General features: G+C 39.1%; 1 protein-coding gene across 4 annotated transcripts in view; it reads left to right on the top strand.

Annotated features, from left to right (window-relative positions):
* Positions 1 to 86: 86 nt before the first annotated feature.
* The window catches only part of SMAD2 (SMAD family member 2), an 87,479-nt gene continuing 64,442 nt past the window's right edge, over positions 87 to 23,123 (top strand). Inside the window, exon 1 of one of the 4 annotated variants that reach the window (XM_047764279.1) lies at positions 87 to 205. The gene's annotated coding sequence lies outside the window, so the exon portion shown is untranslated. Of the gene's footprint in view, positions 206 to 240; positions 261 to 397; positions 614 to 23,123 lie in introns of those variants that run through there. The other 3 variants (XM_047764287.1, XM_047764293.1, XM_047764272.1) reach the window with 3 other exon arrangements.

Here is a 23,123-nt window from a genome sequence, read left to right as displayed (position 1 = left end):
TGCTGCGCTCGGCCGGCGTGCCTCGCGTCCTAACGGGCGGCCAGGGGCGCCAATCAGCGGGCGGCAGGGTGCCAGCCCCGGGGCTGTGCCGGCGAATCGGCGGGGCTCGCGGCCGGGGGTGGGAGGCGGGTCTACCGCGCGGCCGCGGCGGCGGAGGAGCAGCTCCCAGCCAGCAGCCAGCTAGCACCGAGCGAGCCGCCCGGAGGTGGGTGCGCCGCGCCGCAGGGTCCGGCGGTGGAGGGCGCAGGGCGGAAGCGGAGGTGGGCTGGCGGGCGCGGCGGGGGAGGGCTCGGCTGTCCGGGCCGCCCGGGTGGGGGCGAGGCGGGCGCGCGCTCGAGGGGAGGAGGGGCGGTGGCGGGACGCGCGTCCCCACCCCCTCCTTCCAGCGGGCGGTGGCCGGGCCCGCGCCCCCTCCCCGCGCGCCGGGGCTGCAGGCCGGGCTCCGGCTGGGGGGCGGGGCGGGAGGCCGGGTGGCCGCGAGAGTGTTTTCAGTTCCGCCTCCAATCGCCCATTCCCCTTTCCCCTCCCAGACCCTCATCCCATTCGGAAGAGGAAGGAACAAAAGGTCCCGGACCCCCGGCTCTGACGGGGCGGGACCCGGAGCTCGGTCCAGGTAACACCGCGGCGCCCGGCAGGCCCTCGGGGCTGGGGTGCGTCGGTGTGGGGCTCGGGTCGGAGAGCCTGGCCGCGTCACATGGCTTCGGGGGCCAGGGGCTGGGGTGTGGCGAAGTCAGGGCCGTGGGGCGCTGGGCCCTCGGGGTGCGGAGCGTGGGGCGGGGCAGCTGGAGGGACCGGGTCGGCGCCCGGAGCTGCCCTCCCGCCCACCCGCGCGCGCGGCCTGGGGCGGGGGCTGGCTGTGGCCGGTCTCCTCTGCCGCGAGCACACTCGGTAGTTTGTGGTTCTGATTTTCAAACCCCGGAGGGACAGCGCTCTGGTTTCGGGAGTTGTTGGGAGGCCGAGTTAGGAGCGTGCGATACTTTGCTTCCACTTTTTTTTTGTAGGTGGGGGTGCTGTAACCTTTGTGAACCATTCTGATCTCGGGGTTGAGAGTCGCTTGTGTGTATTCACGCAAACCCGCACACGGCTGATACTCTGTCCAGATCCTTCTGTACTCTAGTGAAAGTTGCTCTGTGAGCGGCGCCTATTAGTTTTTATCACACGCCTTTAGAGAGCACTCTAATTGATTTCACGTATTTCAGACTTGGTTTTCGAATCTGTAACTTTAATTGTTTTGTTCTCTCTGGGGGGAGGCGTACTACCCTTGGGTGGGTACTTTGGTCTTTTACTTGCTTAACCCTTTTCTGGTTATGGTTTTCTTTTGATCCTAAACAAAAGGAAAATACTTAGGTTGGTTTTGTTATTCCTTCCTCTTGACCCCTGAAAAGCTAAATATACCGGTTTGTTGTCAACTAAACTTTAGTTTAAAAAAAAAATTCCAGGCAAAACAGATTTGAATGTAGTATTTTCCATGTAAGTCATTTCTTGTTTATTATAGTTTGGAGTATCTTAAATTTTGGTGTTATAAAACTTTTTAAAAGAAAAACAACATGTAATTGTAAATAAATAAGTGATCATGCAAACTTACTTGGAGTAATTTCATCTTTTCAAAAATGGTTCCTGGAATTTGAATTAATTCTAGAATTCTGAATGATTTTATACTTTAGTTCCTTTTCATGTTCTCTCTTCTGATTTCATACGAGTTGAACCTTCACCGCTGATATGAGGCTAATAAGATAATACATTTTCTATTTTCCGAAACTTCATTAGCTGTTGTTCTAGTATGGGCCCTCTTTAAAAAAAAAAGTCTTTCTTAACGTGATGTGTAAAGGCAAATGTTAAATGAAATTTGAGAAGTTTTGATATGAATAAATAAATGACATAAGTATACCCAGAGATGGGAGAAATAATGTAAAATGAATTTCATAAATGTTTCATAGTTTGAGGATTTTTTTCATTTGCCTTAAAAAAAAAATTACAGGATATTGATAGAATATTCCCTCACCAAAAGATCATTTAGCGTACATTTGTATTAAAATCAGAAAAGTAGCACTGCTTTTTATTTTTAAAGGTCCTTAGTATTTTTGCCATAAAATTTGTTGTAGTAAATCAGAATAGTTCACAAGTCTGGGCATTTCTAGCTAAGGTGATTGGGCATTTATACTCTTAATATTAAAATTGAGTTTAAAGTAGTTCATTGGCCTGTTTTAATTAATGTAATGTAATTGGAAACATCCATTTCTGGGCTTCTTTTAGCAAGACATTGCTGTTAGAACTTGGTTTTTATACTTTGTAGCTATGCCTTCTAAAGTGACTTCACATTGTAGGTGTTCAACAAGTTTTCAAAGTTCTAGCATACCTGGACGTAGTCCTAAATGGTCAAATCTCTACACAATCTGTAAGGTTCATGAAATAATAGTGTTGTAAGAAACTGTGCAGAGTAATTTCCTGTTGTTTGTGGCTTGTCAGGCTTGGTATGTGTTTTAACTCTTAAGTAGGAATTTGGGGATAGTTTTGTATATTTCAGCAGAAATTCTTTTTAGTAGGAACAAAGGTTATTTCTACTTCTAGATAGCAAAAGATTCCCTTTTCATTTTCATATTGTAAATATTACAAACATGTTGCTAAAATTCTGTTACTTGTTAGGGCAAAATACATGAGTGAAAAACAGTTTAGCTGCATAACCTACTGATCAAAGACGTATTGAATTTTTACATGTTGCAAGTATTTTCAGCTTTGGCTTTTATAGAGGTCTGAAAGCACTCCTTATTCTTGTTTGGTTTTGATTCTGTTGGTTTTGTACTTAGGACTTCTAAGGCCTCATTTTTGTAGCAGCTTTTTTATACAGGTGTTTTTGTAATGCATATAAAAGCTGTATTTAGTACAGTCTGGCAGATGGAAGCTTATTCATATTCTTGGGACAAGAGTCATTTTTAGAGGATGGAGAGGGGCATGTCTTTTGATGGGATTAGAGGAGCCATTTTTTAAGCTCGTAGTCTCTGAGAGGAAAGATGTTTTCCCCTAAATATTGCAAAGGTATGTCAGAAGATGAGAAATAGAAAGATTTCAAAACCAGTTCAGGAGAGGTTATGCATTTATTCAACAAATAGCTTTTATTTATGGAACAAGTAACATTTATTCATTTATTCAACGGTAAAATAGCTTTTTGGTATGGGTCAGAGTCAGGTGCTGGACTAGGCAATAAAGTATCTAACAGGGAACAAGTATACCCCTGTTCCTTAATGGGATTAGAAAGGCGGAAAGTCTTCATATCTTCCTGCCCTGTCCTCCAGTGTTTATAGAGGAAGAAAATCATGTTAATGTGCGATTGAAGGAGATTGTAGTACATTGCTGAGCCAGTTCCTGAAGTATGCTTGCATTCCTACTTTTGAACATAGAGGACAGCGCTAGGGAAGATGTCAAACTGAAATTGACACTGGGAACAGTGTATTTGGGGGGAGGGGGCGACTTTTACCATTTTTGCACAATCTCTACAAATTGAAGATATGACTAATGTCTAATGTGGCCTTTAGTTTGATTATCCATAGCCTTTTAGTTATAGAAACTGTTTAGAAAGCAAACCTGAAATCAGTCAGGTTCCAATAAAAGAGTCAGAATAAAGTATAAAAACAGCTCTCCCAGCTAGCTCAGTCTGTAGAGCACGAGACTCTTAAAAATAATTAGCTAAACCAAGAAAACCTATTGGGCCGCAGTAGTTTTGAAGTCAGAGAGACGTAGGCTAACAGTGGGTTTTTCAGTTACTGAATTGGGCACATTAACTCCTGAGCTCTGGTTTTCTGACTGAAAATGGAGGTGATAAAACCCACCTCTTAAGGTTGTTACAAAAATTAAATGATTGTGATGAAGGTACCTGAAACAGTGCCTCAGGCAGAAGGATCTTCTCAGATAATCTCTTTTGTTCTCCTCTGGTAGTTGCTTTCAGGTTTTGTTTTGTTGTTTTGTTTTTTTAATCCAGATGGTTTTGCTACACTCTCCTTGACCTATGATAAAATGCATTTGAGAAACAGACACTAAGCCAAAAGGCCTAGGGTAACCAAATTGCCCAAGTCCGAATACACTGCAGCTCTAGTCATTGGAGAGCCTTTGGGACTTTTAATTAGACCCTGTTGGCATTTATTTCAAATGTTTCTAACAAGCAAAGTTATCTGGCTTCTAAACCCATAGTAGATTAGAAACAAGTAGATTGTTGGTAATGTGGGAGGTTCGGGGGAGTCTAGTGGGGGTAGGGTGGGATAGGAGGATGGGGAACTGTTAGCCTACTGTCTGTTGTAAGAAAAAACAGATAACAGCCTGGTGAGGATAATGGAGATAATCTCAAGACACAAAAACAAATACTCAGAGCCTAACCAGCATGTCTGGGACCATTCAGTGCAGGACCAGACCTGAAAGCATAGTAATGAATGTTCATCAATTAGTTTAAATCATATTTGGGGAAAGAGCACAGTAATCTACATAATATCCTTTACATTGTCTTTCAGAATGATTAACGAATGTTCCTAAAGAGGTAGAACATGGTTCTAAGTTCCTGAAAGATCCACAGTACCTACTCTCACCAAGGTGTTTTTTGTTTGTTTTGCCATTCAGAGGGCTGTGATTCTAGACTGAAAAGCCTATCATGCTGGGCCAGTAGTAAAGAAAGGTGATCTAAATGGTTTAGCACTCCCTGCCACACCTTTTCTTCAGAGTAAGTCATTGTTTTGTCAGTTGTGCAGGGGTGTCACGTAAAACTTCACGTGTGGTAGGGATTTGTAGAACTGAACAAGTGCGGGCATTGCTAGGCTGTCTTTTTGAGGGCTTTGTGCCTCTTATATGTGACTTTCATCCAGTATTAGCCGTGATAGTTTTTTTTGGGGGGGGGTCCTCCTTTCTATCTCAAGGTTACTTTCTACCATCTACCCCATCACATATTAATTAATTGATCACCTTATAATTTATAGCCTTAGCTATTTAAAAAATTTTTAAAAAATAGGATGTTTTCTAAAACCAGCAGTACAAAAGTAGTGCAGCCTTTTTTTTGTTTAACAAATGCGCAGTTTGGGCTTACTGCTTATCTCTGATTAATTTTGATCATTTCTCCAAATTGATGTAATTGTGATGTGGGCAGTTAGGACATATTTCAATGCTAATTATAGGTTGACATCTCAAGGATAGCCCTGAGCTTCAGTTTTAGTAATTTCATGTGGGGAGAATGTAATTTTTCAAGCCAGAAGGGTTTAGACACTGCCTCTGGTTTGGCTAGTTAGCCAAAAGTATTAGGTTAGTTCTGGCTTGAATGTACGTGTAAGATAATTGTAGCTTACATACTTGCCTTACCATCTAGAGTGTATGGGTTCCTCTTAGATATAAGTGAGCCACTCTTGATAGGACAGCTGCCTGGTACTGTAAATCTGTCTTTAGTTTTGTACTTTTAAAACCAACAGAAATCCTCAAGTGATTCATTCTCATTAAAATCGATGTGTTTATTTTGAAATTGTCATGATTCTTCCAGGTGCTTCTGTAATTTTTCAAAATCTTGGAATTACTTTGGCCTCAAGACTAGAACAGTGGAAAGTGAGTGTAGATTTTAGTTTTGATCTGTTAGTACACAGGTCCAGTTTGCATCTGAAAACTTATATTTCCTTAAATATAGTGCCCTACCACAACCTCCCTTCTCTTTCTGAGGGAGGGCATAGTTTCAGATTTAATGCATTCAGCTAGTAATGCCACTGGGTTCATCAGATTCATTACCTTGAGTCTTTCAATTCAAAAACTCGATCTGAGGAAGTAGCATAGTAAATCTGTGATTTTATAATTTGCCTGTTTCAGATAAAGTATATTTGCATATCCTCCTTCAGCTTTCTCCAAAGAATTCTATAAAGAGAGAATGATTAAGGACTTGTAAATATTAGGGAAATGCTGCCTTCATCACATCCTTCATTACAGAATGTAGGGTGGTGAGTCTGATTTTCGAAGGTCACAGAGTAAACTCCTGATAAATGGTGCAGCGGAAGCTGGGCCCATGGGCTTTCTCCCTGGGTTTGAATGAACTATGGGAGCTTTTTTGTTGATTAGAGAGGCTGTGTCTGTGGCAGTGAATGCAAATTTTCCATGTTTAGACCAACCTTTTACTTTATAGACAGATGGTTAAGCTGTAGTTCATGTAAGCTGGCCAATTAAACTTTTCTTTATAAACTGTTTTGAAGTCTCAGGAGGGTTCATTCCTCTTTGGCCTGAAGTTTGTGCATCAGCCATTTATCCTCTAAGCCAGTTTTCAAACCTGATGCACACACACATACCTACGCATATTTCAGCACCCAGGAAGAAGGTTGTTAACAACAGCAGCAACATTATGCAGAATCTCAAAACATAAGGAAAGTGGCAGTCGCCGAAGCCCTGCCTACTCAGTTTTCCTCTCTTTTACCCCCAGGAAACCTTTGAAGCTCTTTTGAGGAATAATAGATCATAGAGAAGAATCTTTGCTTTATACCCACACTGTTCAAAATAGTAGCACCAGCCACATGTGGCTCTTGAGCACTTGAGATGTGGTGACTGTGACTGAGGAAGTGAATGTTGAGTTTAATTTTAATCACTTTTAATTTAACAAAGTTCTTTTGGGCAACACTACTCTAGACTTTGCTTTAATTGTGCTTTCACACCCTGAGGACTGTCTTTAGTTGATAGGAGTAAGTTACTGCTTTAGCCGAATGTCAGTACAGACTTTGGGAATTTGAAGAGAAATCACAGTACTGGTTATTTGTGCTAATTTGAGGCTAGGCTTATGGAGTCTTTTAATAGTTGGACGCTTTTTTACAATCTGGGGATGATAAACTATGAAAATTTATGTTTACAAGCTGAATATAGACCTATGGATTCCACACCACTCATTAAAGGTGAAAGGAATGTAACTCAAGTAAAGAGACTCGCTTTGCACAGCAGTCCCCCTATAATGTGCACTTTCACTGAACTAATGACCTGCTTTTAGGGTTAAATTCAAGCTCTAACATTAGGTTTTAACAGTCTGTAAAATTGAACACATGAATGAATGTTTTCTGTTTGTTTTTGTTTAAAAGGCACATTACCCATCACTCTCCATGGGGCCAACTTAGGTTTCCATTTGGCAGTGTCTTTCCTTACTAGTGTACAACTTTGGGAAAAAAGCAAAGTTACAGTGAGAATTGAGTTTTTTTTTTTTTTTAAACTGGTTTTTATGTGTTTTGTTTGTTTTTAACTTTTTAATTATTTTTTTTTCTTTTTTTTTTTTTTCTTTTTTAGGGCTGCACCCACGGCACATGGAACTTCCCAGACTAGGGTTCGAATCAGAGCTACAGCTGCCGGCCTGCACCACAGCTCACGGCAACGCCGGATTCCCGACCCACTGATTGAGAGCAGGGGTTTCACCTGCATCTTCATGGCTACTAGTTGGGTTGTTTCTGCCGTGCCACAATGGGAATTCCCTTTTGTTTGTTTTTTAAATGGTTTCTGTTGTCCTGGTTTCTTTGTCTAAAACAGTTGTAAAAAATCGAGGTCATTAGTTACCTTGCCTTTTTTTCCCCTGCCTTGTGTGATAACATGTTTGAATGTGGAGTCCCAAAAATCTAATGGTGATTTTCACTAGGTGTTCTTTATGGGGCAGCACCATCACATTTCAGGTATTTTATGTTGAATTTTCTCTTGAAATAAGTATTTATATAGGTATTTGGGGAATATTTTGTATTTGCAATTTGAAGATATTTGAAATCTACATTTACTTTTTATTTTTTTAGGGCTGCACCTGCGGTATATGGAAGTTGCCAGGCTAGGGGTTGAATCAGAAGTACAGCTGCTGGCCTATGCCATGGCCACAGCCACATAGGATCTGAGCTTCGTCGTCTGTGTCCTACACCACAGCTCACAGTAATGTTGGATCCTTAGCCCAGTAAGCGAGGCCAGGGATCAAGCCTGCCTCATGGATCCTAGTTGGGTTCATTTCCACTGAGCCCACAAGGGGATCTCCTGCTTTCTATATTTAATGACTTCCTTTGTTCTAGACATGAACTTTATGCAGTGTCTTTGGCCACTCTTTTTCATGTTCCCCCTCTTGCTGCCCTTTCAGAAGTCGTCGCTGAATTCTCAACTGCCAAGTTTAGCAGTCTTTTCTCAATTTTCATACTGCTTTTTTCAGTGTTTGCCATCACTGACTACTATACTCTTCATCTAGATTTCTTAAAATCACAGAGACACAGATGAGGCCCATTCTTCCTGCTACAAATGATGGATGAAATGTAAGACTTTTTACATATAGCGTATCTAGAGAGGGTGACAGGAGAAGGAGAGATAGGGAGAGAAAAGTCCCCAGATACCAGAAACTTAGAAAATGAGTTTGTGTCAAGGAAAAGCTGGCCTTGAGGAATTTATTAGATAAAGAATTCGGTAACTATGGATGGGGTTGTAATGCCATTTGGGGAAAGGAGATAAAATTCTAGGAACGTTATGCCAAATATATGTGTGTGTGTGTGTGTGTGTGTGTACACCCATCTCTGTGGAAAAACAAGGCTCAAGCTTCTCTTGAAGGAACTAGAAGAACACTAGTCTTTTTAGATGAACTTAAATAGCACATGAAGGCCAAGCAGGGTAAATAAAAGCAGGCACTAGCTAGATGTAGATTGGAGTTTTTAAATAGGCAATGCATTATTGCATTCCAACTCAAAATTTGAAATTCAGAGATACAAAAATATGGTGAAAAGTCTCTTTGCCAGCCTGTCCGTTGCTGCCCAGTTGCCTTTCAAAAGACAAGTAGCATTACTAGGTTTTCCTGTATTGTTCCAGAGATTTTATGCATGTATGGGCAACTTTGGTTGCTGGTGCTGTATTTGCTTAATAATGCATTTTGTAGATTGTTCCATGTCAGTATATAAATGAGTACCTTTTTATTTTTGGTTGCACAGTATTGTTTTGTATAGGTGTCTGTATTTTCTCTCTTGATGGACATTAAATTATTTCTAGTCTTGTGGTATTAAAAACAGTGCTGCAGCAAGTAACTTTGTTTATGTATCATTATACACATACAGAGGATAGGTTTCTAGAAGTGGGCCAGAGGATATCTACATTTGTGCATTTATTTTAGGGAATGTGTTTTATTCATTTTTTGAATAGGTAATAAGTACACATGGTGCAAAATTCAAAAGGAACGAAGTAGTAAATGATGAAAAGTAACTCTCCCTCAGATCTCTTATGTTTTTCTACCCAGTTCCACTTTCCAGAAATGTAAGCACTGTTACTATTTTTTGTGTATTTTTCTAGGGAGGTTGTGTTCCATAGCCACTAGCCTCACGTAGCTCTTGAACCCTTGAAATACAGCTAGTCCAGGAGTTCCCATTGTGGCACAGGGGTTAACGAATCTGACTAGAAACTATGAGGTTGTGGGTTTGGTCCCTGGCCTTGCTCAGTGGGTTAGGGATCCAGCGTTGCAGTGAGCTGTGGTGCAGGTCACAGATGCGGCTCCAGTCCCTCATTCCTGTGGCCCTGGCGTAGGCTGGTGGCTACAGCTCCGATTGGACCCCTAGCCTGGAAATCTCCATATGCCAAGGGAGCGGCCCTAGAAAGGCAAAAAAGACAAAAAATAAATTAATTAATAAATTTAAAAAAACGTAGCTAGTCCAAATTGAGATGGGCTGCAAGTATAAAGTACACACTAGAGCTATAACACTTAGTTTAAAAAATAGAGTAAAATATCTCCATTTTTAATGCCAATTACACATTGAAGTGATATTTTAGATATAGTGGGGTAAATTAATAAAATTATTAAATTATTGAACACTTAAACTATTTTTACTTTGTTGTTGTAGCCTATAGAGAATTTACAGTTACACATGTGGTTTGCATCCTATTTCTGTTGGAAAGCACTGGCCTACAGGAATTCCATACATGTATAAACATGCCTGAATATATGAGAATTTATCTTATCAGGCAGGTTTTTTCCTTTGCATTATAATCTGTAGGATCAGAAATCTCAACATTAGTTAAAAGGTACCATGTGGCTCTTCACTGTCATACTCATTCATTTTACCCTGATCCTTGTGGGTTTCATCAGTGCAAGTCAGCTTCCATTTGCAAAACATGTTTCCTTTGCAAATCTTGCTGCTCTTGCTTCAGGGTTTTCTTGTTTCTCTGGGTATGGTTATGATTTTGACAATGTTTTCTTTCTCTGTATGGCCTCAAACTTCCTGAAGTTGCATTTTTCATTTTTTTTTTCCCCGCATTTTTCCTCAGATAATCTAAGTAATCCTTGATTAAGACAGTAGGGATCTAAAAAGCTTATTGGAAACTAAAGCATGGAGTTCCCTTCATGGCTCAGTGGTTAAGGAACCTGACTAGGAACCTGACTAGTATCCATAAGGACTTGGGTTCGATCCCTGATCTTGCTCAGTGGGTTAAGGATCCAGCATTGCTGTGAGCTGTGATGTAGGTGGAAGACATGGCTCAGATCCCACGTTGCTGTGGCTGTGGTGTAGGCTGGCAGCTATAGCTCTGATCCGACCCCTAGCCTGGGAACTCCATGTGCTGCGGGTGCCACCCTGAAAAAACAAAAGCCAGAAAAAAGAAAAAGAAAGAAACTAAGTATGTGGATGAGGCTTGTCTCCTTTCAATTTCACTGTAGAGTGATTTGAGTGGGCTATTTGTTGGTAAACTTTCAATATTAATATCTGTGTGTTTTTTCTCCTGGGTTATTTGGGTACCCCAGAAAGGAGTCTTGATCTGACTAAATGGGTAAAGATCTGGCTGCTAGTATTTTGGAAGCCTGAACTCATTGGAGGAAGCGTTTGGGGAGTGTGTGTTTTTAGCATGTTCATTTATTCCTTCTCTTCTTGTAATGGTACCCTGGCCATCTCATAGTCCACGTAGACTCTGTGACTCTGCCAAGAGTAATCATTTAGCCTTCTGTAGGAGAGGAGCAGTTAGCCAGTAACTTAGAGTGGGGAGCCGATCTGAGTATCTCGTTGCTTCTCACATCTCTTACACCCAAGTCCTTCCTATTTTATCTCCTTCCTGCTGACTGGTGAGGTCTGCAGAATTGTGCTGTGTAAATCAGGAGGTTTCTCCACAGGGAGCCTAGAGTTAGTAGTAGTCTTTGATCTGTTCACTGTTCTTACTCATCTATTTTCCAGTTGTCAAAATTTTGCTTGTTTTCTCCTTACTCTTCTCCTTGTCCTCATGAGGTTGTCTTTGCTTTTTTAATTTTAGGTTCTTTATTGTGTGTTGGGGGGGGGTGTTGTTTTGGGGTTTTTGTTGTTGTTTTTGTCTTCACCTGCAACACATTAATTAAAATTTTCCATTACAATTTTTTTCTTAAGGATAGCCCTCCAAAAGAATTGGAATGGAATGTATAACTCCAAACAAATCAGTGGGGACGATGGGGTGGAAATGAAGAATATTTGATCATCCCAGTAGACGGCAGGGAAAGGAGAAAAAAGAAACAAAGAAATTGCATAGGAGTTAGAAAACACAAAATAAGATGTTAGAAAATAAGGTTAAATATCTCCATAAACCCAATACATAATTTCAGATTAAACTTGCTGGTTAAAGGAGAATGAAGTCTTTAAAAACAAAACAAAGCAGCTAACTGAATGCTTTTCATTAGTAGATACATCTGAAACTATGATGGCATAGTTTTAAAGTAAAGGAATGCAAAAAGATATTCTAGGCATAATTTATGTCTTAGTCCATTTGAGCTGCTGTAACAGAAATCCATAGACGGGTGCCTTATAAACAATAGAAATTTATTTCTCACAATTCTGGAGGCTGGGAATTTCATGTCCGAGGTGCCAGCAGATTTGGTGTCTGGTAGAGGCTCATTTCCTACTTCACAGTCTTTTTGCTGGAATCTCATATGGCAGAAGAGGGCACGGGAATTCCCTGGGGTCTCTTTTATAAGGGCATTATTCCCATTCAGGAGGGCTCCACTCTTGTGACCATATATCACTTTGCAGAGGCCCCACCTCCAAATACCATCACATTGGGAATTAGGTTTTTTTTTGTTTGTTTTTGTTTTTTGTCTTTTTGTTGTTGTTGTTGCTATTTCTTGGGCCGCTCCCTCGGCATATGGAGGTTCCCAGGCTAGGGGTTGAATCGGAGCTGTAGCCACCAGCCTACGCCAAAGCCACAGCAACGCGGGATCCGAGCCGCGTCTGCAACCTACAGCACAGCTCGCGGCAACGCCGGATAGTTAACCCACTGAGCAAGGGCAGGGACCGAACCCGAAACCTCATGGTTCCTAGTCGGATTCGGAACCCCCCCGGGAATTAGGTTTTAACATCTGAATTTGAGTGCAGGGCAGGGAGGGACAGTCTATAGCAATCTATATGGTAATAATGTTGTTGGAATTACAAGGATGAATCAACAAATGTATAATACTGTAGAAGGTTTTAATATACCTCACAGTAATTTTTTAAGAAAAGGTAACGCAAGATTATACAGGATTGGAAATATATAGTTAGCAAGCACACAGCAATTACAGAAGATGTATTCTTTTCGTGTACCCATGGAATTTTACAAAATTGGTTATGTACTAGACCTCAAAGCAAGTGTTGACAAATTCCTCAGAATTTGTACCTTAACAAATCATGTCCTTGGACCCTAGTGCAATTAAGTTAGAAACATAACAGGAGGCTAACAGCAGCAGCTCCCAAATCCATAATTGTATGTGAAGAACATTTCCAAATTTATGGGATAAAGAACAGCTCATAAAAATTAGAAAATGTCTAGAATAGGATGATAAAAGTACTACTTATCAAAACTGTGATACAACAAAAACTCATTTGCCTGTCTGGGGCACTTAGATCTTTAAATGTTTATTAAAGAATTAAGAATGTTTATTTAGTAAAAAGCTAAAAATTAATGAGTTAACTATACATATAATGAGTTAGAAAAAGGAAGGAAATAAAATTGAGAAATGTTAATGGGGGGAAAGGAGAGATAATTGAAACAACTAAACCTAGGGTGCTGAATTGAAGACTAAGTTTGCCAAGATTGATAGAGGAGAAGAAGAAGGTATTAGAAATGAAAAAGAGATAGAACTCTGGATAAATTGAGACTTTAAAACTAAGAACTAAGAACATTGTCAATAGCTTTTTGCCTTTAGATCGGAAAACAGAATGGAAACTTAAAGTAAAATAAATTACCAAAATTGGTTTAAGAATAATAAACTTGATTAGATTTTAATTTTATAATTTACATTCATAGTTAGAAATTACCTACGCCAAAATGAAATTAAATAAAAATCCAAAAACAAAAAAACCCAAACCCAAAGTGAAAAATCCCAGATGGGCAAAGTTTTACATGAAGACCCAGTAATACCTAAACGTTACAGAACATGTCATAGAAAATAAGAAAAATAACAGAAAAAATCATTTTGTGAGGCTGCCGTAATCTGATTACCAGCCCCCCCTTCCCGAGGGACAAATGGAGTATCAGAGGGAAACAGGCCTCATCTCACTAATGATCATGTCGGTACAATTTTAGGTAAAATGTTAGTGTTTGCTTAGAACAAAAAAACACTGACTAATTAGGGTTTGTCTCAGGAATGTAGAAATGATTAGACATTAGAAAACCCATAAATGAGATTCATCACATTGATACATCAAAAGAAAAACCCTATGATAATCTAAATGAGTAACGGAAAAAAGGCATATGATAAAATGCAGTACTTGACAAAAATTCTTCGAAAACTAGGAATATAAGAGAACTTGCTTAATTGGATTAAAGGGTGTTGATTAAAAGAAAAGACACAGAAGTGTACGTATGGCATGGTTGCAGTTATGAATTTCTAGAACAGGTAAAATTGCTTTGATAGAAGTTAGGGCTGTGAAGGGTAGATTGACTCAAGCGATACAAGGTAACTTTCTGAGATGATGGAAATGTTCTGTATCCTGACTGGGATGGTGATTAACATGGAGGTGTGTGTTTATCAGGACTCAATGAATTATGTATTTAACATCTGAGCATTTTCTGTGTGAGCTATACCCCAGTAAAGTTGCCTTTAAAATGTCAATACATTTGACCCTTGAACAACAGTTCACAGTTTGGACTGTGCTGGTCTACTTATCTGTGGATTTTTGTTTTCAATAAATACATACTCCACCTTCTATGGTTGGTTGAATCTTCACATGCAGGCCATCTGTGATATGAAGAGCCACCTGTAAAATTATATGTGAATTTTCAGCTGCTTCGGGTGGGGGTTGCTCAGCATCTCTAACCACCTCATTGTTCAAGGATCACCTGTATATAAAAAGCAATTCGTTGGAGTTCCCCTTATGGCTCAGTGGTAACAAACCTGACTAGTATCCATGAGGACATGGGTTCGATTCTTGGCCCTGTTCATTGGGTTAAGGATCCCACACTGTTGTGAACTGCGGTGTAGGTCGCAGACACAACTTGGGTTCCCCGTTGCTGTGGCATAGCCAGCAGTTGCGACTCCAGTTCAACTCCTAGCCTGGGAACTTCCATACGCCATGGGTGCTGCCCTAAAAAGTCAATAAATAAATAAGTCAATTAAGTAAATAAAATAAAATGCCTCAAACTCATCAATCTCCTTAAAAAAAAAAGTGCATTACCGTATGCCAGCAACAAGCAAAATCTACATTTAAAAAAAAGCCACCCTTTAAAATGGCAACACACACAAACTAAAAAATACCCAGGAAAAAATTTAAATGTGTGAGACTTTAGTGGAGAAAATTATAAGACCCATATAATCAAATTATAAGAAGATAACTTGTGTTTAGGAATAGAGGACACAGTATCGTAAGTGTCAATTTTACTCCACTTATTTATAAATTCAGTGTCATTCCAGTTAAAATCCCAGGAAGTGAAAGAGAAGTCACTTTATCAGATACTAAGACATTTTCTGTAGCTTTAGTGGTTAGGATATGATGGTATTTGTCTCAGAGACAGACTAATGGAAGGAAAAAAAAACAACAAAAAAAACTCCTAGAAACACAAAGTGGCATTTGTAATCACTGGGGAAAAGATTCAGTATAGGGTGCTGGTGTACTTGATTACTTCTGTTAGGGAGGGGAAGATACCTGCTTCACACTGCACACAAATAAATTACAGATGTGAAAAGCAAAACTTTACACTTTGATTTTTAAAAGATGACAACATATGGAAGGATCTTTAAGAAGATACAAATGTATACATTTGATTTAAAATCAGGATAAATTTGAGCGCATTCAAGTGAAATCCTTAAGCATAAAAAAGGCCATCAGGGAGTTCCCATTGTGGCTCGCTCAGTGGTTAACGAATCCAACTAGAAACCATGAGGTTGCAGGTTCGATCCTTGGCCTTGCTCAGTGGGTTAAGGATCGGGCATTGCCGTGAGCTGTGGTGTAGGTTGCTGACTCGACTCCAGTCCTGCGTTGTTGTGACTCTGGCTTAGGCCGGTGGCTACAGCTCCGATTAGACCCCTAGCTTGGGAACCTCCATGTGCCACCGGAGCGGCCCTCACAAGGCAAAAAGACAAAAAAAAAAAAAAAAAAGACAAAAGAAAAAGATGGTAAATGTGAACAAATGGTTCAAAGGAACAGAATCCTGAGAAGTCAATAAACATGAAAATATTCTCAAACTCCTTAGTAGTTGGGGAGGTGCTAAACATTGGCAGCTCTCTGTGTTGTACCCATCCTGACTGGAGTTTGAGGGACCAAATGATGTGTTGGTGATACTGAGTAAACTAGGAACTCATTTCCCTGGTGGGAATGACAGTTGGTATAACCATTTAGATGGTATTTGGAAAAGTTATATATGTGCCTATCCTACCATGCAGCATTTCTACTCCTTGGTATATGTCCTAAGCAGTGGCTTTCATATATTTTTTTACAAACCCATAGTAGGAAATATATTTTACATGAGACAACAGACTGAATTAAAATTTTTGAAATAATTGAGTGTTTTCTGTTTTCTACCATATTGTTTGATTTTCTTCCATTTTCTTTTTCCTATTCTTTTGAAAAGTTAATTCTCAGGACCAACTAAGTGAATTTTGTGTTCACTAATGGTTCATAACCCTCAATTTAGAGAAATAACAGAGGGTAACTGTTTTAATTGTGTGTGTGTGTGTGTGTGTGTGTGTGTGTGTGAGGTTGCATGTAAAATGTATTTCTCATGGTGCAGCTTCTTTTTTGATCAAGAAGTCCAAAAGTTTCTGCCCTCGAATAACTCTCATATACGTACAAGAAGATATATGCCAGACTACTCATGCAAAGTTAGGCCTAGTCATCAAAAGGAGAATAGACAGTGAACTGTGATAATGAATGCACTGGAGTTGAGGACTCTAGGTATCAGCATGGATAGTTACAGGAGTGAGTCAAAAGGGAAGTGACATGAACAGTGTTAAAGTTTCACATAGATTTATAAAATGGGCAGACTTTTCTGTGTGGATGCAATAGGTATCAAAACCGTTAAATCACCATTGGGGAAAGTCAAGATAGTGATTATCTGAGAACCTAGGTGGAGGAGAGTGTTCTTAAGGGACTTTTGCTGTATCCATTAATCTTGTCTTATTTCTTATATCTGATCAAACACTGCTAAGTGCTTAAGGTTGACAGTGCTGGAGGGGAGGCCCAGAGGTTTCAGTGTATTTTTGTATATGACTGAAATAGTTAACTTTTTAAAATAAATGCCCCATTCACAATAAAACCGAAGATACCTTGAGGAATAAGTAAATGTAATGAGGTGTGTAAAACCTTTGTGCAGAAAATGAGACAACTTATTGATAGGTATCAGTCTAAAATAAATGGAAATATTTTCATAAATAGGAATGAGATCCTATTGTTGGTTCTCCACAAATCAATGTTCATTGCACATCCAAATGCAAAGGGCTGCAGGGTTTTGGTGGAATTTGACAAGCTCACATTAAAATAATGTAAATTTGAAAAAGGAAAGAGAGCTCATCCTACAGATACCAAATTTTGCTTGAAAGTGGTCGCAGTGGCAGAGGTATGAACAAGCACATGAGTGAACAGAATATAAAGGCCACAATCAGACATTTATATATAGGAATTTGACATGTGACAGGAGTAGCATTTTGCATTATTAAAGAAAAAATAAACCAATAAATCATGCTAGTGAAATGGGCTATCCTTTCAGGAGATGTTTAGATCGCTCTCACCCCTTAAAAACAAATTCTCGATAAATTAGAAACCTAAATGGAAAGAGCAAAACTGAAATATCCACAAGAATATTGCATGGGGGAGGGACAATGCCTTTATAACATTAGGGTATCTCTTCATGTCTCATGTTCCTCATTTGTAGATAATAATACCCACAGCACTAGATTCTTGTGAGAATTACCTGACTCTTAGACTAATGTGTCACTGAGTAAAAGCACTGAGTAAAAGCAGTCTAAGGATTTGGAGACTTTTTTGTTATACATAATCGGTGATAAAGGTTTTATCAGAATAAAAACAGTAAGCAAAGAACACAATTGAGACTCTGCAAAGAAATGGAGTTTTATTGATGACCATAGTTTAATAAGATGAACCGTAGTTTAAGAAGACATATAGAGAATGCTATTTGCAGAACTATCATACAGGTATTAGTAACATAAAGGCGTTATTTGCTAGTTCAGTATAATCAGACCTCTTAACTGAAACTTTCCAGTGAGTAATCTTGGAATCGCAATTTTACTAAGGCATCACTTGATAAGCTTTCTCATTTAGCTGTAAAGATAGCCTTCCTATTCTTTTGAAACCTGCATTTTGTAAGTATCACCTGTTTCTGGAATTAGGCACAGAGTTAGTATCTGAACTTAAAAATTCTAACTTCAGTACAGAGCTTGCTGCTACACTCTTTAAGGAAATCTGTATAGTATGTAAATGACTCACTGACATTTCAAAGATAACTTGATCATAAATCGAATTTACTTATTTTCTCATTCCACTTTGTCTTCAACTTGGAATACGCGGAAATCAGTACCTTGTAAAAAACCTAAATTCAGTCTGTTTACATTTCAAAATTATTGCCTAAATATGACACCTTAGCTTTTTTTAAATGCTCAGCTAATTAAAATGTATTAGCATTACTGAAAAATATTGCATAATTGAAAAGTTTACCAGAGATAATTAGCCAGGAGTCAGCCAGCCATGGTTAGTAAGACATGACAAGTTAAGGCTGGTAACTTTAAGTGATTGTGTGTTCCAGTGTGGCCAAAACTGCTCTTTGAAGACATGGGACACTGAAATCACGTGGCAGTGGTCATGAGGTCATTCAGTTGACTCAGGATAGGCTTAAACTTTTCATATTTTCATTTCCTTAAGAAAAATAAAAGTTTTATGGAAAACTTTCAGATCCCCAAGATTATCATCTTAACTCACAGGAAACATTTCTCCTAACAGAAGTGTATCAGAGAACCCATTTACTCAGATTCTTCCTAATACTGGGAATCTCTTTCATTTTTGTTGATTATATAAAAATTTAATTTTTGTCAACTTTCCTAGGCTGAATTCTCATGGATGGATTAATTGAACTGAAGGTATAGTTACTTTTAGATAGAGTCTTGTTATATTTCCTTGTTCTATCAGTTTTTCATAAGGAACTAGTTTCTCATATAACTCAGGGGGAGTTTTGTTCTAAGGATAAAAGTTGGTGTGAGGCTGAAACAGTGCCTAGAGAGAGTCCTAGGAATCCAAGCCCGGAGACCTGCTCAGTTGGACGTGGCGCCTCTTATTGGTGCCCTGACTACCCTCTCTCCTGGGCCACATTTCTTTTTTCCGCCGTTATGTGATAAACATGATTACCTGCAGTAAGCCATGTATTATCACTGACCCTCTAACCTCAGCCTTCAGATTTGCTTCTCTTTCTGTGTTCCGAGTAGTGGTTAGTGCACCATTCCACACTGCTGTCTGTTATACTGGTTAGCAGCCGTTATCTTGAAGTCCTCCTTTTCCCTGAGCTGTCCACATCCAACTAGCCAATAACGTGTGAATTGTTTTCTGAAATCACTGAAGTGATAATACTCCTATCGTTAGCACTAACTTCTGTCTTCAGTGTTTTATAACTGGACGGGCCTCACTCTTCTACCACATTGCTTCTTTGTGTTCTGACAATACCTACATTTTTTAAGTAACTCCTAACATTTTCTGTCTCTAGAAAACCTGCTGAACTTTGGTGTTTCTCTCTTTTTAAAAAAGACTTCTGCTGTGGTGTCCCTCTTGTGGCTAAGACTGTTGCATGGCATCGAGGTTTATGTAGCTGGCTCCATTAGAGCATCCTTTGTGACAGTAGGAATTCAGCAGAGGTCAGAGGTGGCTAAGTACGTATTTTGTCACCTGGGGGTTCCAAATGTCTGCTTTGGTGAATATATATATGTGTGCGCTGAAGTTTTGTTTGCTTTATTTTATCAACTTGTAGTTTTATGTACTACAGGTCTTTTGTTTAATTACGGTATTTAGTATATTGTAATGTAAACATTTTTACATATACTTATTTGTGTGTATTATTATAGTTTCCCACTATAGACTTGAGTTAAATGGTGCTACCTACTGTCAGGTTCTTACATTCTTTACTTACCTTACAGTTCTCTACCTAGGCACACTTCACTTTCTCACCATTTCTAAAGAAAGTCACATAATCCTGCTTTTTGGCTCCTTTGAAATATTTACCATCTAAACCACAGTTGGGCTCTTGGGTGCCAGGGCAGTATTGTTAAGTAGAATTCCAGAGATGTCCCTATAAAAGGGTCCCCCTGGCCAAATAAATGTGTGAAAAGTGGTATATATATTCTATTGCCTCTTGTGAGAGATCCTTGGGACCGTCTCCTGAATTGAGGTTTGGGACTTTAGTTAATTGTTTTTCCCTTTTGAGGGGTAATGAATATGATTATTAATTAGGTTGTGGCCATTATTTTCTAGCAAACTGTAGCAAAGCTCAAGTATCTTCGGTTAGAAGACCGTTTTGGGGCCTTCTTTGAGAATTATACTTACTGGATGTTTTGTTTCGGTTTTTTTGTATGTTTTTTTAAATAAATATATACCTCTGTTACAGCAACCTTGCCACCACTGCCCCCAAATAAGTTTGTGATTGGATGTCATTTGGGCTCTCAAGATTTGTTCCCTAACACAAACCTAGATGTGCTTGCAGATGCTTACCTCCAAGTTGTGGGCATACATCTATGGGCCATCTCTTGCCTTCTGAAATTTTTTAGAATGCATTGGCATATTGAACTTTTGGTAAGGCCTTAAATAAGAAATCCATTTAACTTTCCCTGTCTAGGAACTTCTTATTTGTCCAAAAACTTTAATTTTTTTGAATTAAATTTGCATGTGTTTAATGCGCAAATACTAAATACTCAGTTCTGCGAGTTTTGATAATTGTGTACTCACATGTAATTACTTCTCAAAATAAGATAGAAAACAGTTTTATCACTCCAAAAGGGTATTTGTGCCTCTGACACCAAGCATTTCTCTGTTTCCCTCCTGAGACACTCCAAAAGGGTATTTGTGCCTCTGACACCAAGCATTTCTCTGTTTCCCTTTCCTGAGACAGTCATTTTGACTTCTGTCACTTATTAGTTTCCCTAGTTGCTAGAAGTCATAAGTGGAATCAGTATATATTTTGCGTGTCTTTTTCCAGGCATATTTTTGAGATTTATCAATGTTGTGAAGTGTTTATATAGCTTCACTCTTTTTTGTTTCTGAACAGTATTCCATTGTATGAATATAATAACATGGTTGCTTGTTTAATGTTTTTCAGTTTTCTTGCTATTAGGGCTGTTTCCAGTTTGGGGTTGTTGTGAGTGTGACTACTGTGAACATTCTTATACAAGTCTCTTTCTGTGAACATAAGTTTTCATTTTTCTTGAATATATGTGTAGAAGTGGAATTGTTGTGAGCAGATGTATGTTTAACTTTTTAGGAACTTGCCAGTTTTCCAAAGACACTGTGCTATTTTATACCTGCATCAGTAATGTAAGTGTTCCAGTTACTACATGTGGTAGGCTGAATAAAGGTCCCCAAAGACATCCAGGTCCTAATTCCCAGAACCAGCGACTATTACTTTACATAGCAAAAGGGACTTTCCAGGTGTGGCTAAGGATCTTGGGATGGGGAGATTATTGTAGATTATCTGGGCAAGCCCTGAATGTAATCACAAATGTCCTTATAAGAGCGGGAGTAGGAGATTTGACTGCAGGAGAAGGCAGTATGACAATGGAAGCAGAGATTGGAGTGATGTGCTCTGAAGATGGAGGAATGGGGCATAAGCTAGGGGATACAGGAGGCCACTAAAAGCTGAAGAAGGCAAGGAAACAAATTCTCCCCTTAGACTTTCCAGAGGAACAAGTCATGTAGTCATATACTTTGACTTTAATTTTATTGAAGCTTATTTTAGCAAATCTGTGTTGTTTTAAGGCATTAAGTTTGTGATAATTTGTTATAGCATCAATAGCAAACTAATATATTCTGTATCCTCACCAACATTTGGTGGTGTCAGAACATCTTTAAATGATGTGAAATGTGGTTTTAATTGTGTTTTCATGACTCTTAATGTACTTATTCGCCATTCCTGTATCCTCTTTCATGAGATGTCTGTAATTTGTCCTTAGCCTCTTTAAAAAAAAAAAAAACTGAGGAGTTCCCGTCGTGGCGCAGTGGTTAACGAATCCGACTAGGAACCATGAGGTTGTGGGTTTGGTCCCTGCCCTTGCTCAGTGGGTTAAGGATCCGGTGTTGCCGTGAGCTGTGGTGTGGGTTGCAGACGCGGCTTGGATCCAGCGTTGCTGTGGCTCTGGCCTAGCTGTGGCTCTGGCTAGGCCGGTGGCTGCAGCTCCGATTCGACCCCTAGCCTGGGAACCTCCATATGCCGCGGGAGCGGCCCAAGAAATGGCAAAAAGACAAAAAAAAAAAGTTCTTTTTTTTTGACTTGCAGCTCTTTATGTATTCTATATAGTAGTCTTTTGTCATATAGACATAGTAAATTTTCTCTAGTTTGTGACTTTTACCTACTCATTTTTTTAATGATGTCCTTTGATAAGCGGGCATTTTAAATTTTGATGAGGTTTGCGTTAATTATATTTCTTTTGTGATTAGTGTTTTTTTATGTCTTAAGGACATAAAAGTATTTGTGTTTTCCTCTGAGTTTCAGATTTTGCTTTACCATTGAGGATGATAGAAGATAGTGATTGAGGCATACTGTATTCCGTATTGTTGAAAAGTTGTTGAAGAAATGTGGAAACTAGATTGACTTGGTGCCCTGGTAGAAAATGAGTTGACTGTATATGTATGTGTCTATTTCTGGACTCTTCTATTTCACCATCTCTTTTCCTTACGTCCACTCTAAACTCTGGATTACTAAGGCTTTTTTAGTAAGTCTTGAAATAAGGTGGTGTAATCCTCCAAAATCCTTTTTCGTCTTTCAAGATTGGCTTGTTTATTCTCGATCTTTTTTGTTTCCATAGGGATTTTAGCATCAGCATATCAGTTTCTTTAAAAAAAAAAATCTGCTGGGATTTCAACAGGGATATATTTATATACCAAACTGGGAAGAATGGACATTTAAATAATTTGAGTCTTCCAGTCTACAAACACAATCTCTCTTCACTTCAGTCTTTCATTTACCTTAGCAATATTTTTGTAATTCTTTGTGTAGAGGTCTTGAGTATCTTTCTTGAGATTGTCCTGTAGGGTGGTTTTTGTTGTAATTATAACTGGTTTTTCTTCATATTTCAGTTCTTTACTTGTATGTAGAGGTATGATTAGTTTGTATATGTTGAACTTCTATCATGAAACTTTACTAAATTCACTTAACTAATTTTACTAGTGTTTTTTGTAGTTTCCAAGCATATCACCACAAAATATACTTCTTTCTTTTTCAAGTTTTATGCCTTTTATTTCTCTTTCTTGGCTTATTGTTCTGGTTGGAGCATCCATTGCATTATTGAATAGAAGTGGTAACAGTGGACATCCTTGTCTTATCCCCACTCAAAAGGAAAGGGATTTATTGTTTCATCATTAGATAAGTTGCTAACTTTAAGTTTTTCAAAGATGTCCTTTTTCAGAATGAAGAACTTCTTCCCCTTTTCTTTTTCTGGTTTGCTGAGTTTTTCGTCGTGGATAGATACTAAAGTAACATTGCCAATTTTTTTTCCCTGCATCAATTAAGAG

This window comes from Phacochoerus africanus, chromosome 2, assembly GCF_016906955.1.
Source record: "Phacochoerus africanus isolate WHEZ1 chromosome 2, ROS_Pafr_v1, whole genome shotgun sequence".
In the NCBI taxonomy this organism is placed as follows: Eukaryota; Metazoa; Chordata; class Mammalia; order Artiodactyla; family Suidae; genus Phacochoerus; species Phacochoerus africanus.
Note: the sequence above shows the minus strand (reverse complement) of the source record. Positions and strands in the feature narration are given on the sequence as shown.